This window comes from Lygodium microphyllum, chromosome 13 (genome assembly GCF_053477565.2).
Source record: "Lygodium microphyllum isolate KBCC chromosome 13, Lygodium_microphyllum_v1.1.10, whole genome shotgun sequence".
Classification (NCBI taxonomy): Eukaryota; Viridiplantae; Streptophyta; class Polypodiopsida; order Schizaeales; family Lygodiaceae; genus Lygodium; species Lygodium microphyllum.
Window position 1 is genome coordinate 17,469,164 of NC_141147.1, and position 15,795 is coordinate 17,484,958.

At 46.3% G+C, this 15,795-nt stretch overlaps 1 protein-coding gene across 3 annotated transcripts in view; it reads left to right on the plus strand.

Moving 5' to 3' along the window:
* Positions 1 to 15,795, plus strand: part of FIE (Transducin/WD40 repeat-like superfamily protein) — a 65,536-nt gene that overhangs the window by 13,995 nt on the left and 35,746 nt on the right. The window lies entirely within an intron of this gene.

The following is a 15,795-nucleotide window of genomic DNA, read 5'->3' on the forward strand; positions in this document are numbered from 1 at the left end:
AACAACCCCACCAGCAACTATAAAGACATACCGGTTGGTGGACCTACGAGTGTCTAAGTCACTTACCATGTCTGCATCACAATAACCCTACAAACTAAGTGCACCCTGCCCATAGTAAATACTTTTTCTTTGTGTACCCTTAAGGTATCGAAGAATACACTTGACAGCCTCCCAATGTGCTTTGCTAGGATTTGACATAAACCTGCTAACAACTCCCACTGCATGAGCAATGTGTGGACGAGTAGCAACCATAGCATACATAAGAGAGCCACAAGCTGATGCATAAGGAACTCCCTTCATAGCCTTTGCTTCCACATCATCTTTGGGGTTGTTGCCTTTGCTAAGCTTTAGATAAGGAGGTAAGGGTACCCCAAAAGGCTTAGCTTCAGCCATGTTAAATCTATCCAGTACCTTTCCAATGTACTTTTCTTGAGATAAAAACAACAATTTCTGCATTCTATCTCTACGAATTCTCATGCCCAAAATATGCTCTGCATTTCCCAAATCTTTCATGGAGAAAGCTGATTTCAGTTGATTTTTGAGAGCATCCAAGCTAGTCTTTCTTTTCCCAGCTAACAACATATTATCCACATACAAAACAAGTATGATGGGGCTGCCATCTGTATCCTTTTTCATGTACAAGCAATGATCTGCATGGTTGCGTGTAAACTCTTGAGATAGCATAAAAGTGTCAAAATTTTTGCACCACTGCCATGGTGCTTGTTTCAGCCCATACAGGCTGCGTTTTAGCCTACACACCATTTGCTCTTTTCCAGGAACTACAAAGCCCTCGGGCTGTTTCATGTAGATTTCCTCATCAATGTCACCATGCAAGAAAGCTGTTTTTACATCCATTTGATATAGCTCTAAATCCAAAATAGTAGTAAGAGCAAAAAGCACACGTAGAGTGGTCATCTTCACAACAGGTGAAAAGACCTCTTGGAAGTCAATCCCTTCCTTTTGTGCATAACCTTTGGCAACTAGCCTTGCCTTGTACTTGGGTTTCCCATCAACAGTCTTGACTTTGTACACCCATTTGTTTGGAAGTGGCTTCCTTCCCTTTGGCAATGACACAAGATCCCAAGTATCATTTGCATATAGAGATTTAATCTCTTTTTGCATAGCTAGCTTCCACTTACTGCTGAACTCACATGACTTGGCCTCTTTGTATGTAAGAGGCTCACCCTCATCTGTAAGCATTACATAATGCAAGGAGGGGTCAAACCTATGTGGTTGCCTTCTTACGCTTGTAGACCTGTGTACCCAATGATCAACATTTGTAGGAATTGGGTCTACATGTGGAGGTATATTATTTTCAGCATTTATTGGCTGCTGTAAACCATTTTCAGCATGCTGTTCATGCTGTACAACACCTTCATTTTCATTTCCAGCACTTGCATTTTTATAATCAGCAAGCCTATCTTGTTGTCCATGACCTCCTTGTGCTTCTATTTGCTGTCCATCATCATCTGGCTCAAAAATAACCGGTTGATCATCAGTTTCAGCTTGTGGTATAGCACCTTGAGACTCATTTTCTGAAGTAATGGGTGGTTGCAAACTCTGAAATTTCACATTTTTCAGATCTTCATTAGAGGCTAAAGAGCCTTTCAACAATTTTGCCTCATTAAACACAACATTACGGCTGTGAATAATTTTCTTGGATTGAGGTAACTACACTTTTGTGGGACTGAGGTAACCACACTTTGTAGCCAAATTCACCCTCATCACCATAGCCCATGAAAATGTCTTCGGTGGATTTTGGGTCAAGTTTGTTTCTCAGCTCATCCCTAACATGCACAAAAGCATCACAGCCAAATATGCGTAAATGGTCATATGAGGCCGATTTGCCAGACCAAACCTCCTCAGGGATGCCATTATTTAAGGACCTGTTTGGAGAGCGGTTGCAAATGTGAACCGCGGTTTTGAGTGCCTCTTCCCAAAATGCATGAGGGAGATTAGCAGTGGACAGCATGCACTGCACTCTTCCACATAAAGTCCTGTTATATCTTTCAGCCACCCCATTTGAAGAAGGGTTGTAAGGTCCCTCTTAATATCATGTAAGTCACAAAATGACTTGAATTCAGTCGATGTGAACTCACCCCCATTATCAGTTCTCAAGCATTTTAGCTTTCTACCTGTTTGAGTGGTCACAAATGCATGAAAAGTTTTATAAACAGCAAACACTTCATTGTTCTTTTTTAGCAAGTACACCCAAATCTTCTTGGAACAATCATCAATAAAGGAGACAAAATATACAGCACCACCCAATGATTTCACGGGCATACTACATACATCAGAATGCACTGAGTCCAAGACATTGGACTTACGAGAGACACCAGAGTAAAAGGAAAATTTTATTTGCTTTCCAAACTGACACTCATTACAAAAATCAAGTTTAGAGCCTTTTCCATCAACCCTCTTCAGAGAGGTAAGGACATCAAGTCCTTTTTGGCTCATATGGCCTAATCTCTTATGCCATAACTCCAAGTGGCTACAAATTTCAGCAACTGCAAGAAACTTGCATTCAAGGCTTTACAGTGCAAACAATACAATGTGCCCTTCTTGGTTCCTTTTGCAATCAGCATGGAACCCTTTTTTACTTTCCACAAACCACCACAAAATAGTGTGGTGTAGCCATGCAAGTCAAGCTGACCAATAGATAGTAAACTCTTTTTAATGCCAGGCACATATTTGACATCTCTCAACACAAGCTCTTGACCATTGTCTAAAGACAAGTGTACGGTGCCAATCCCATCAATGCTGCAAGCATGGTTATTTCCAAGGTACACCTTTTCATAACTGCCTGCATTGAACATAGCAAAACACTCCAAGCAAGGAGTTACATGGAAAGAGGCACCAGAGTCTACAATCCAAGTCTGAGTGACACCATCATCAACTGACAAGAGTGTATCAATCACATCAGCCTTGGTAATCTGCATATCCTGCATGTGACATACAAGGGCATCATAATCAACTGCACATAATACATCAGCCTCTGTATCTGAAAGCTCTTCTATGACCATGCTAGAGGCCACATTGGCCTTCTCTTTGCTTTTGGTTGTCTCCGATGTATCTGTCTTTTCTTCCTTCTTCTTTTTGTCTCTTGTATTCTTCTTTCTGTCTTGTTCCTTCTTATAGTATCTGCAATTAGGCTTCTTGTGGCCCTTCCGACCACAGTAAAAGCAAGTAACATCACTCTTTTTCTTTCCTTTCCTTTGCTCTTGCTTTTGCTTCTCTATCCAACATTTTTCTTTTTCTTTTTAGCCCTGCCTCTAACATTGTAAGTTGAGTTGCTACCTTCTCCACTAGACATACGTCGAATTTCTTCATTCAAGATAGAACCCCTCACCCCATCATATGAGAGATTGGGGTTATTGCTGAGTGAAACCACCAAGGTTTTCCATGAGTCCGGTAGTGTCATGATAAAAAAGATCGCCCTCAACTTATCATCAAAGTCCAAGTTTGCATCTTTGAGCTGATTTAGAATCCCTGTAAATGCACTCAAGTGCTCAGATACAGGCTTTGACTCATCCAGTCTCATATTCACAAACTTGCGCATTAAATGCACCTGATTAACAGGTGTGGTGATCTCATAAGTAGTTTTCAGCTTCTCCCATATTGCATAACCTGTGGCTAAGTCCAAGAAGAATTGATCAATCTATTGATACCAAGCCCTAGGAGCTTGCTTTAGGCCATAGAGGGCCTTCCACAACTTGTAAACGTGGTCCTCCTTCCCCTACACAAGAAAAGCATGAGGCTGTGAAACATAAATCTCCTCCTCCAAGACACCATTTAGAAAGACCGAGTTCATATCCATCTGATAAACGGACCAATGTTGATAGGCGGCTAAAGCCAAGATAGCTCGAATAGTGGATATTCGAGCTGTCGATGCCAAAGTCTAAAAATAATCCAAACCTGCCCATTGAGAGAATTCCTTGGCAAAAAGCCGTGCCTTATGCTTGTCCAAGGTCCCATTTGCAAGGTACTTGGTCTTAAAGACCCACTTTACACCAATCACCTTCTACTTCTTTAGACGAGGAATCAACTCCTAAGTATGGTTTTGCTCAGTAGAATCGAGCTCAGCTTGCATAGCACTGCGCTAAACATCCTGTGCAAGAGCCTCATCAACTGTAGTAGGCTCATGATTCTGAAGAATCTGAGACATAAGGGCATAGTTCACACAGTGAACTATCCCGTCAGGTTTATGACTTAGTTGATCTATGGAAGCCAAGAGGCTTCTCAAGAAACCGAGTAATCCCTAAATCCTACATAAGCCCCTAATACCATCGAGGAATGGTGATTGACTCATCCCGTTGCAAAGGAGATCGAGAAGTCTCTGGAATCTATAAAGCACCTATCTGTGGAAGGAACTCCCCCTCACAAAGGGAAGGTGGATATGTTAGCAATCATATGTGTCTTGTGTGGTCATCTCCTGCCTGTGTTGGGATATAAAGGCCTGGTAACCTCCGTGTATATAGTAGACGCACATTGTACATGTGAACGCACCCTTTACGTGCCCTAAGTAAAAATACATTTTATTCTTTGTGTACCAACACATTGTTTGTTGGGTATTTGACTCACGCCTCACTTACGCCTACGCTCATATGGGAGTGTCGGTGATCAGTAGGACACTGGGGCACTTTTTACTCTCCTCGGTAGGAGAGGTTTTTTCCCCTAGACTTATAGTCTTATTTTCGTATGTGCTTATGTGCTTATATTACACACTTATGGGCACTTACGGTGTTCGGGTGTGAACACCCCCTACAACCCTAAGGTTTAAGGGTTGTACTTTGTACTTTCATCCCATACTTTTTCAGTCAATTCTATTGGTTGTCGTGCTTCACTCTGTCTCTCTCACTCTCACACTGTCTACTGCACTCGCAGCTGCACCTCGATCCTCCCAACCCTCACATTTGGTATCAGAGCTGAGTTCAGCTCAGTTCAGCTCAGCTCTGGTCTCATCCTCTAGGAGTGCCCGCGAGCTACTTCCCACTATAGCTAGTTCCAGAGATCTGCAGCTCAACCTACTCCGCCCCCAGCATTTGCAGAGCAGTGCCGGTACTACTACAACCAGTGCAGTAGTGGTTGCCAGCACCTGTGATACACCCTGCCAGTTGTGCCAGACAACCCGTCACTGGCAGTGACACCCCTGCGCCTGTCAGTCTGCCTGCGCAGCCTCCCTGCGCTGAGCTAGCCTGCGCCGCCTCCTACCTCCAGCGCGTCGTGTACCTGCGCGCTGACGCTGCTCCTGCAGACGTCGCCAGCTGCAGGCGCCACCTCCTCTGTACCAGCGCGCCACCTGCAGATGTTGCCAGTCCAGGCGCCGCCTCCTCTGCCCAGCGTGCCTCCTGCAGGCGCCGCCAGCTGCAGCTGCCGCCTCCTCAGGCGCCGCCAGTCCTTGCGCGCGCCACCTGTACTTGCGCGTGCCTTGTTCCTGTGCGCAAACATTGCCTCGGGATCCGTGCTCGTCGTCAGTCAGCTGCAATCATTCTGCAGAGGTAACATTTTGCATTTTTTAATTTCAAACACAAGAGTTCATGCAGTAGCAGGATCAGTTTTCTGCATTGGGACATGTGCTTGTGTCTGTGATAGAGACACATTAAATGCACATTTTGGGGTATTTGTAACAGAAATTTTGGCAGAAATTTTGGGGATTTTGACATTACAGTGTTGCTGAGCACTGTTTGCACCTTGGGAAGTGTGCATTAAAGACAGTTCTTGACAGAGTACACCCTTGCACATTAATTGCAGAAGTGTGCTTGCTGCAATTTCTGGAAATTTGCAGATTTCCAGCCCTTACTGCTTTGACATTGCTCATTTGTCTTTTGGAAATTTGTCATCATGGCAAATCAGGGAGGTGATGTATTTACCTATGTATCCAAGGAAGACAGATTGGATGGAAACAATTATTCGCTATGGTCATTCATGATGAAGAATGTATTAGCGGCTAAGAATTTATGGGATTATGTCAGTGGAGAGGAAACTAGACCGGGAGTTGTAGCTCCCGTTACTCCTCCTCCTCAAGGGGCACGTGGACAACGGGGACCTCAGCCCGCTCTACCTCAGCCACTTCCTTCAAGAACTGCAGCTCAAAAAGCTTGGGATACACGAGATGCACAGGCTTTGTTGCTCGCTGATTGCTTTGGCAGTTCAGCGGTCCATCATCCCTCGCATTCGTTCAGCATCTTCTTCAAGAGATGCATGGCTGACTTTGGAGCATATGTTTGCAGGAAAGAATGAGACTCGAATCTCTTTCTTGAAGAAAGAGTTAGAGACTTTGAAGATAAATGAGGGTGATTCTATGCAGGATCACTTGAACAAGATTCAGGACTTGCGGGAGCAGCTCATGAATGTAGATGAGTACTTTTCGGATGCACAGTTGATATCCACCATCTTGAATTCCTTACCTCCTTCGTACTTGTCTTTTCATACTGCCTTGAACCTCACCATGAGGATTGCCGAGCACCCACTCACTTTTATTCAGTTGGTTAGTTTGCTTCTAGAGGAGGAGCAAACAAGAAAAAATAGTGGTGTGGATGCTATAGTCTCTGAGCAGGCTTTTGTGGCAAGACAGAAAGGCAAAAACAGCAAGGTAAAAAATGCTCCATAGAGTTCTGGTACTTTTGGCACATCATAGAATCAGACACAAGGGGGGACGCAAGCTAAAAAGGGAAAATGTCATTATTGTAAGAAGCGAGGCCACTATATCACCGAGTGCAGGAAGCGCATTGCCAAAGAGAAGGAGTCAGGAATGTCTGTTTCTACTACTCCTTCCACTGCTAGTGAGTTCGCGTCCTTTGTTGTAGACAGGGACTATTGTTTTTACACTTGTAGTTATGACATCTCTTGGGCTGATAGAGCACTTAGCTCTACAGAGGATGCTGACACTTGGTTCTTTGACAGTGGTGCTTCTAGGCATATTACATCTCGCAGAGATTTGTTTGCTTCAGTTAGTGCACCTCCTGTTGGGAAATCTATACAGTGTGCCAATAATGCATCATACCCTGTTCGTGGTATTGGGGAGATTCAGCTCACAGCCATTGATGGCTCTATTCTCCGCCTGCAGGATGCTTTGTTTGTGCCTGTGATCAAGAAGAATTTGCTATCTATTTCTTCTTTGGCACGTTGTGGTTTGCAGGTCACATTTGATGATGACCGTTGCATGGTTAGAGATAAAGAACGCATGACTTTGGTCTTGACAGGATCTTTGTGTCATGGTTTATATGAGTTGGATGCTCTTTCAGTAGATCAGTCGGCATACTTGACATCCACTCTTACTCCTGCTATGATACAGGCGGAGTTATGGCATGCTCGTTTGGGGCATGTAAACTTTGGCAGCTTGATGCTTTTGCAGCGTACTCAGATGCTGGATGGCTTACCTCTCTTGGAGAGACCTCCTGAGCACTTATGCGAGGGATGCATTTTGGGAAAAATGCATCGTTTCTCATTTTCCCGTGATGTTGCTTTCAGAGCAACAACCAGATTGCAGTTGGTGCATTTAGATGTTTGTGGGCCTATGCAAACAATGTCATTGGGCGGTTGTTACTATTTTGTGACATTCATTGATGACTTTACACGTTTTTGCTGGGTCTACTGTTTGAAAAAGAAGTCAGAAGTGTATGATGCATTTTTGGCTTTCAGTGCACTTGTTGAAAATCAATCTGGATGCAAAATTAAGACTCTCCGTTCTGACCGAGGGGGGGAATACATGTCCTCTATACTGAATTCTTTTTTGAAACAGAAAGGCATAGTCCATCAGTACACTACTGCCTATACTCAACAGCAGAATGGGGTAGCAGAGAGGAAGAATCGGTCACTCATGGAGATGGCCAGATGTATGCTGAAGGCAAAGAGCTTGCCTCATAGTTTTTGGATGGAAGCAGTCATGTGTGCTTGCCATATTTTGAACAGATGCCCTACCAAAGCCTTGAAGACCATCACACCTTTTGAGGCTTGGAACAGCCGTAAACCTTCTGTTGGCCACTTCCGTACCTTTGGGTGTCTTGCCTATGCCCATATTCCACAGGTACTTAGAAAAAAGTTGGACAACAAGGCTGTTAAGTGCATTTTTATGGGATATAGCAGTGAGAGCAAAGGCTACAGACTCTATGATCCCGTTACAAAGAAGGTTTTTGCCAGCAGGGATGTTGTTTTTGATGAAAAATCAGAATTATCCTTGGCTGGTTTGGACACATATCAGGTTGCCTGTGATGTTTTTGAAGGGCTGCTGCCCATTACTTTTGGTGATTCAGCTGGAGCTTCAGAAAATGAACCTAATGTTCAGCCAGCTGCTCCTATGGAAAGTGCAGAAATTCAGCCATTGGCTGATCGGAATATTCAGCATAATGCTGAAATTGAAATTCAGCAAGAGCTTGCACACAGTCAGGAAGCTAGACAGTTACCTAGATGGTATTTGTAGACTATGGAGGATAGTCCTTTGGATGCACCCATGGCTGGTCGTACTAGAAGGCAAACTCGTTTGCATGATTCAGCACATACCATGGAGTTTGTTATGGTAGCAAGTACTTTTGATAATGAAGAGCTTGAATGTTTTGAGGATGCACAACACAGTGTGCGTTGGATGGCAGCAATGCAAGCTAAATTAGATTCTATCACTAAGAATCAAACTTGGGATTTGGTGTCTTTGCCATTTGGGAAGAAAGTCATTGGAACGAAATGGGTCTACAAACTGAAAAGGAAACCAGATGGATCCTTTGATAAATAGAAGGCACGGCTTGTAGCTAAAGGCTACGCACAGAAAAAGGGCATTGACTATGAGGAGACATTTGCTCCTACTTCCCGTATGACGACCATCAGGTCTATGATTGCTTTGGCTGCAGATTATGGTTGGACAGTGCATCAGCTGGATATCAAGACTGCATTTTTACATGGGGAACTTCAAGAGGAAGTTTATGTACAACAGCCCATTGGTTGTGCAGTTGAAGGCTCAGAACATTTAGTATGCAAGCTCAAAAAAGCACTATATGGTTTGAAACAAGCTCCTAGAGCTTGGTATGCAAAAATAGATGCTTTCTTGCTTGGTCAGGGGTTTCTAAACAGCTCATCTGAGTCTACCCTTTACGAATGTAAAGAAGGGGAATCTATGCTGATTATATGTGTTTATGTTGATGACCTTTTGCTCACTGGAACACATGCTGATCAGATTTCAGCATTCAAACAAAATTTGCAGCAAACTTTTGACATGTCTGACTTGGGAATGTTGCATTACTACTTGGGCATCCAGTTCATACATGATGCTCGAGGTATTGGGCTATCACAGTCAAGGTATATTGGGCAGCTTCTTAAGAAGTTTGGCTTACAGGACTGCAAGCCAGTTTGTACCCCCATGGAACCTGGACTAAAACTGTCATTACATGATGACAGTGATTTGTTTGATATACATACATATGCTCCTGCAGTTGGATGTCTTATCTACCTATGCAACACTAGGCCGGACATACAGTTTGCAGTTTCAGCTTTGAGTAGCTATATGCATCAGCCACGTATGTCACATTGGCAAGCTGTCAAGCGTGTTTTTCGTTACTTGCAGGGTACTCGATCTCTTGGGTTGCTTTATGCCAAGGGGGGACCACTGCAGTTACATGCTTACAGTGATTCTGATTGGGCTGGTGATTATGATACACGTCACTCCACTAGTGGCAATTGTTTCTTTCTTGGGTCTCACTACCGCAGTTGAATGCGTATGGCTTAGACGCTTGCTAGCTGATCTGGATGTATCTGTTACGGAGCCTACTCCTTTGTTCACTGACAGTCAGAGTGCCATTGGAGTGGCACGGAACCCAGTGTTTCATGCCCGCATGAAACACATTGAGATCCATTATCACTTTGTCAGAGAGAGGCTACATGCAGGTGATATCAGCCTTGTCTATTGTCCTACCACTAGTAATGTGGCAGACATCTTCACTAAAGCTCTTCCTCGTGACAAATTTGAAGCATTTCGCGATGCTTTAAATTTGATATCCTTTGGTGGCGGATGATCCTTGTACTCTTGATCACTCTTCACTCCAGGGGGGTTTGTTGGGTATTTGACTCACGCCTCACGCCTACGCTCATATGGGAGTGTCGGTGATCAGTAGGACACTGGGGCAGTTTTTACTCTCGGTAGGAGAGGTTTTTTCCCCCAGACTTATAGTCTTATTTTCGTATGTGCTTATGTGCTTATGTTACACACTTATGGGCACTTACCGTGTTCGGGTGTGAACACTCCCTACAACCCTAAGGTTTAAGGGTTGTACTTTGTACTTTCATCCCACACTTTTTCAGTCAATTCTATTGGGTGTCGTGCTTCACTCTGTCTCTCTCATTCTCACACTGTCTACTGCACTCTCAGCTGCACCTCGATCCTCCCAACCCTCACATCACTTTTTACTCTCGGTAGGAGAGGTTTTTTCCCGCAGACTTATAGTCTTATTTTCGTATGTGCTTATGTGCTTATGTTACACACTTATGGGCACTTACCGTGTTCGGGTGTGAACACCCCCTACAACCCTAAGGTTTAAGGGTTGTACTTTGTACTTTCATCCCACACTTTTTCAGTCAATTCTATTGGGTGTCGTGCTTCACTCTGTCTCTCTCACTCTCACACTGTCTACTGCACTCTCAGCTGCACCTCGATCCTCCCAACCCTCACATTGTTGATACACTCTTATCGTCTCGTACTTTCACTCTGCTCACACTCTCTCAAGCCGTCACACTCTCACGCTCACTCCTCACTTCCATCTCTCTCAGCTGAGCTCCCCAACAATTGATATCAGAGCACAAGGTCCTGCATGTTTCCCGAGACCAAGTGCAGTCGATAGTCCAAGTAGCTTGCGAAGAGGTCGTGCTGAAGATAGTCGCGGGCTCTCAGCTCAGGCGACAAGCAAGCAGCTTGTGGCAGGTTCAGCGAGTGACCTGTGAGGAAGCGCTGAGCGCTGGCGACAAGGGTGACTAGTGTGGAGACTAGGCGACAGCACTGTGCACGTGGGCTGCGGCAGGTCTAGCAGTCGCGACCAACAAGAACCGAGCAGGCGACGACCAAGTGTGGGCAACCTGACAAGTTCGGTGTGTGCGGGCTAGCGACGTGCGTGAAGTAGGCGACGGAGCGGACAGGCACCGAGTACGCGTGACAACGGGACTCTAGGCGCCGGTAGGCATGACAGCCGTCACGTGACGAGGCAGGGTCAACGGACCCTCCCTCCTTGTCATCTATTTGAGGAATTAAAAAAAAATTCCTTAAATTTTAAAGTTACTCCTTCTTACTAGGGATTCACGCATTGGAAGCACAATTGGCAATTCTGTGCAAAATCAAGCCAAAAATTTGGGGCTTTTCCCAGATTTGACATCGTTTATGCCTGTCAGTGATTTTCGAGTTAGAAATTGCAGACATTGCGAGTGGTTTTTGCCAAATTAGTCAGAATTTTGCTCTTTTGAGCAAAATTTATTGACATTGGATCCCAGAAATTTGGAGCTTTTCATTTATTGGCAAAATTTTGCTTAGCTGGGTCAGATTAGCTGACATTCATGTAATTTTGGACCTGAAATTTTGGGGATTTGCGGAGAATTTGAGAAATTTCTGCATTTTTGCCCATGTGGTGGCTGGTTCTGTCAGAGTGCAGCGGTGCGGAAGCGTAGGACTGAGAGAGAGAGAACGCAGAGAGAGAAGGGAGAGAAAGAGACAGTGGACGATGAAGATCTGCTGTATATAGAATGCTGAATACAAAGATATGCAGATATATACACGGGCGCAGTGCGCTGGACTGCGTGTCTCCACCTCGACGATGCAACCTGCTGTCCACCTCGAAGTCTGCTGCAGTCTGCACTGTCTGCTGTCTGAAATCTGTGAACAGAGACAGAAACTGCTCGTCACCAGTCTGTAATCTGCGTCAGAGAAGTGTGTCCAGACTGCTGAAAGTGTCGACTATAAATAGCCGAGATCTGCCAGAAAATAGGCGCCAGAAATACCCTGTCGGCTGTAATGCAGCCGACTGACTGTACAGGTCGGACTGCCACGTGGCAGTCCGACTGCACTCTGCCTGTCCGACTGCACAGCGATCTGATCTCTAACACCCCCTCTCAGAGCCTGGGCATGGCAGAAGCCTGAGGGATCTGGAATGTCTCCGAAGTAGAGCCTGAGTAAGCGCCTTCGTAAACAAATCCGCAAGATTATCCTCCGTCTTGCAATACTCCACAGTGATGGTCTCATCCAGAAGCTTTTCTCGGATGAAGTGGTACTGGATCTCAATGTGCTTCGTCCGGGCATGAAAAACAGGGTTCCTTGCCAAGGCAATGCAACTTTCATTGTCACATCGCAGCAATGTAGGATGAGTCTGGGGGCACCCAAGCTCCTCCAACAATCTCCGAAGCCACACAACCTCGCATGTGGTGGAAGACGCGGCCCGATACTCCGCCTCAGTAGACGAAAGGGCTACCGTGGGCTGCTTCTTGCTACTCCATGAAATAACACCTGCACCCAAAGTAAAGCAGTAACCTGTAGTAGACCGCCTGTGGTCCACGTCACCGGCCCAATCCGAGTCGCTCCAACCTGCAAGTACAAGATCTGACCCATCTGTCCCTGCGGGGTAATGAATCCCTAAATCAGACGTCCCCCTCAGATACCGAAGTATCCTCTGAGCAGCCTGCCAATGCACCGTCTTAGGTTCACTCATGAACCCTGCCAAGAGCCCAACAGCAAAACATAGATCAACCCTTGTGTTGAGAAGCCAAATCAAGGACCCAATCAACTGTCGATAGCGGGACGCATCCGCCAAAGGAGAAGCTGAATGGGAAGTGGCCTTCCAGTTCGGATCCATAGGAGTAGAGAGGGCCCGACAATCGTCCATCTCAAAAGACACCAAGAGCTCCTGTACATATCTCTGTTGGGAGATAAAGATCCCCCTCTGAGACTGATAAATCTCATGGCCCAAAAAGAAATGGAGTAGACCCAAATCCGTCATCTCGAACGTCCGATGTAAAGCTGACTTTGTCTCCTGGACCTGCTGTGCAGCATCACCTGTGACAATCAAATCATCAACATATAATACAAACAGCACACAACCATCCTCGGAAGTGTGTACATACAGCTGCGGATCGGCCTTGGACCGCCGATATCCCAACTGAGACTGGAGGAACGAATCAATCTTCTCGTTCCAAGCACGCGGGGCCTGCTTGAGGCCATACAAGGCCTTCTTCAACCTGTAGACTTTCCCATCTGAAGAACCAAAGCCAGGAGGCTGCTCAACATAGATCTCCTCCTTCAAATCACCATTCAGGAAGGCCGACTTCACATCCAACTGATAAACAGGCCATCTCCTATGGCCAGTCACAGCAAGAACAGCTCTAATGGTTGCCATACGAGCTGTGGGGGCAAAAGTGTCATGACAGTCAATCCCTGGGCGCTGTGCAAAACCTTTAGCAACAAGGCGAGCCTTGTGCTTATCCAAAGTACCATCACTGAGGTATTTGGTCTTGAAGACCCACTTGACTCCAATCACCTTCTTCTTCGGGGGGCGTGGCACGAGTGACCAAGTGCCATTCCTCTCAATAGCCTCCAACTCAGCTTCCATAGCTTTCGTCCATGGGGCGGACTGTAAAGCCTCCTTCACGGAGGTGGGCTCTCGATCCTGCATAACACGGGACATCAAACAATAGTTGGAGCAGACAAGCTCCGTAGAATGTGCCTGGTGCCTCCGTGACCGCCGCGGACCATCCTGCGGTCCCTACTCCTCAGGAACCCCCTCGATCCCTGAATCACGGAGTGTGTCACGGGCCCAGCGAGGAGGAGGCCGAACCTCCCCTCGTCGTTCTCCATCAGCAGAAGACTCTGGAATATCCACCGGTGGTAACTCCTCAGAGGTGTCCGGTGGAACAGTAGACTCTGTGTCAGAAACAGAATCATAATCAAAAGGCACGGGCTCCAGTGGAACTGTAGAAGGAGCCCAACTCTCCCCTGGATCTCCAAAAACGGGATGCTCCTCACCCGTTGAAGTAGCCGGAACCTCCACAAACCGCACATCACGGCTAGTGTACACATCCTGCTTGACGGGATCATACAGTCGGTAGCCTTGGGACTGGGAGCTGTAGCCAACAAATACTTGTTTTCGAGAAGCCGCTTCAAATTTATCACGGTGAGCCTTGGGAATGTGAACATAGGCATCACACCCAAAGACCCGAAAGTAAGAAACATCTGGCTTCGTCCCAAAATAAGGCTCAAATGGAGTCATCCCTTCCACGGCCGAAGTAGGGGATCGATTAAGGATGTGGACTGCAGTAGCCACAGCCTCGGCCCACAGAACCTGAGGGGTCTGTCGGTGCTCCATCATGGTGCGCGCCATCTCGATCACACCGCGGTTCTTCCGTTCAAGAATACAATTTTCTTGAGGAGTATTGGTATTGGCAAACTCCTGGTGAATTCCTCTATCTGCACAAAACCAAGCAAACTCATTAGACACAAATTCACCTCCCTTGTCGGATCGCAAGGTCTTCAACTTCCGGCCTGAGCGGTTCTCCTCAAAGAGGAGCCAATCCTTGAAGTGCGAGAAAGCTTCTGACTTTAGTGCCAAAAAGTAGGCCCATGTCATCCTGCTATAGTCATCCACGATCAGCATGAAGTACGAGCTCCCACGCAGGGACTCATTCCTCATAGGGCCACATAGATCCGTAGATACTAGCTCCATCGGTGAAGCAGACCGCCGCGAAGCTGTGTGGGGAATGGCATCCCTATGCTGCTTCCCCCGAATGCAGGAGACACATGGCTGCTGGCTCACCACTATATCCGGCAACCCTCGAACAAGCTGCCCACGTGACGCCCTCCGAAGATAGTCATAGTTCAGGTGACCAAACCTAGCATGCCATAACTCTGACTGTGACTGTGAGGTAAGAAGAAGAGTAGTGAGGGCGGTGGAAGACTTCAGTTTGTAAATGCCGTTCTCCTCATATCCGAATGAGAGAACCTTCCTCGATCCACGATCAAGGACTCGCACTGTAGTACTGTCAAACTCCACCAGAAGACCAAGGGAGCAGATCTTATGAACTGAAAGGAGATGGTACCCTAGTCCTGGTACATGCAAAACCTCTGAGGTATGGGTACCACCTCGTCCATCCGGAAAAAGCTGCATCTTACCTCGACCTGCAACAGAAACTGAAGAGCTGTCTCCAATGAGAATCTGCCCACGCGAGGGTCGCAGCTGGGCAACACCATTTGATGAAGGAGTCATGTGCCGTGAGGCACCACTATCAACAATCCACTCTCGAGCCTGGGGGGCCGTCATCGCAGCATCAGAAGCATTCGGTGAAGCGTCCTCAATGACAGCTAGATGAAGAAATGCAGCTGATGAGGGTGCAGCCACCGCTCCAGAATCCTTGGTTTCCTTCTTCTTGGTGTCCTTCGTGTCTTTGTCAGGGCAATCCTTCTTCCAATGGCCAGTCTTTCCACAAATATGGCATGTGGAGTCTTTGTCCTTATCCTTCTCCTTGTCGTTCTTGGACTTGTTATCCCCCTTCTTCTTCTTTTGGTCCTTCCCCTTTTTCTGAGAGGCTTGACCTGTCAGCGCCTCCGTCTTGGAAGCATTCTGTCCCTTTAACTGTTCCTCTTGGTCCAAGACCATAGGAACCAACTCTTCCCAACGAAGAGTAGACTCTCGCCCAGAAGCAATGAGGGCAGAGTAAAATGTACCGAATCGTGGCGGCAACTGGAACAGTAGTGTGATCGCCATGTCTTCGGAGGAAATCGGCTTCCCCGCATTCTGAACCTGCATCTGTAGCTGCCTTAGCTTGTTAATGTGTTCCCTTAGTGAA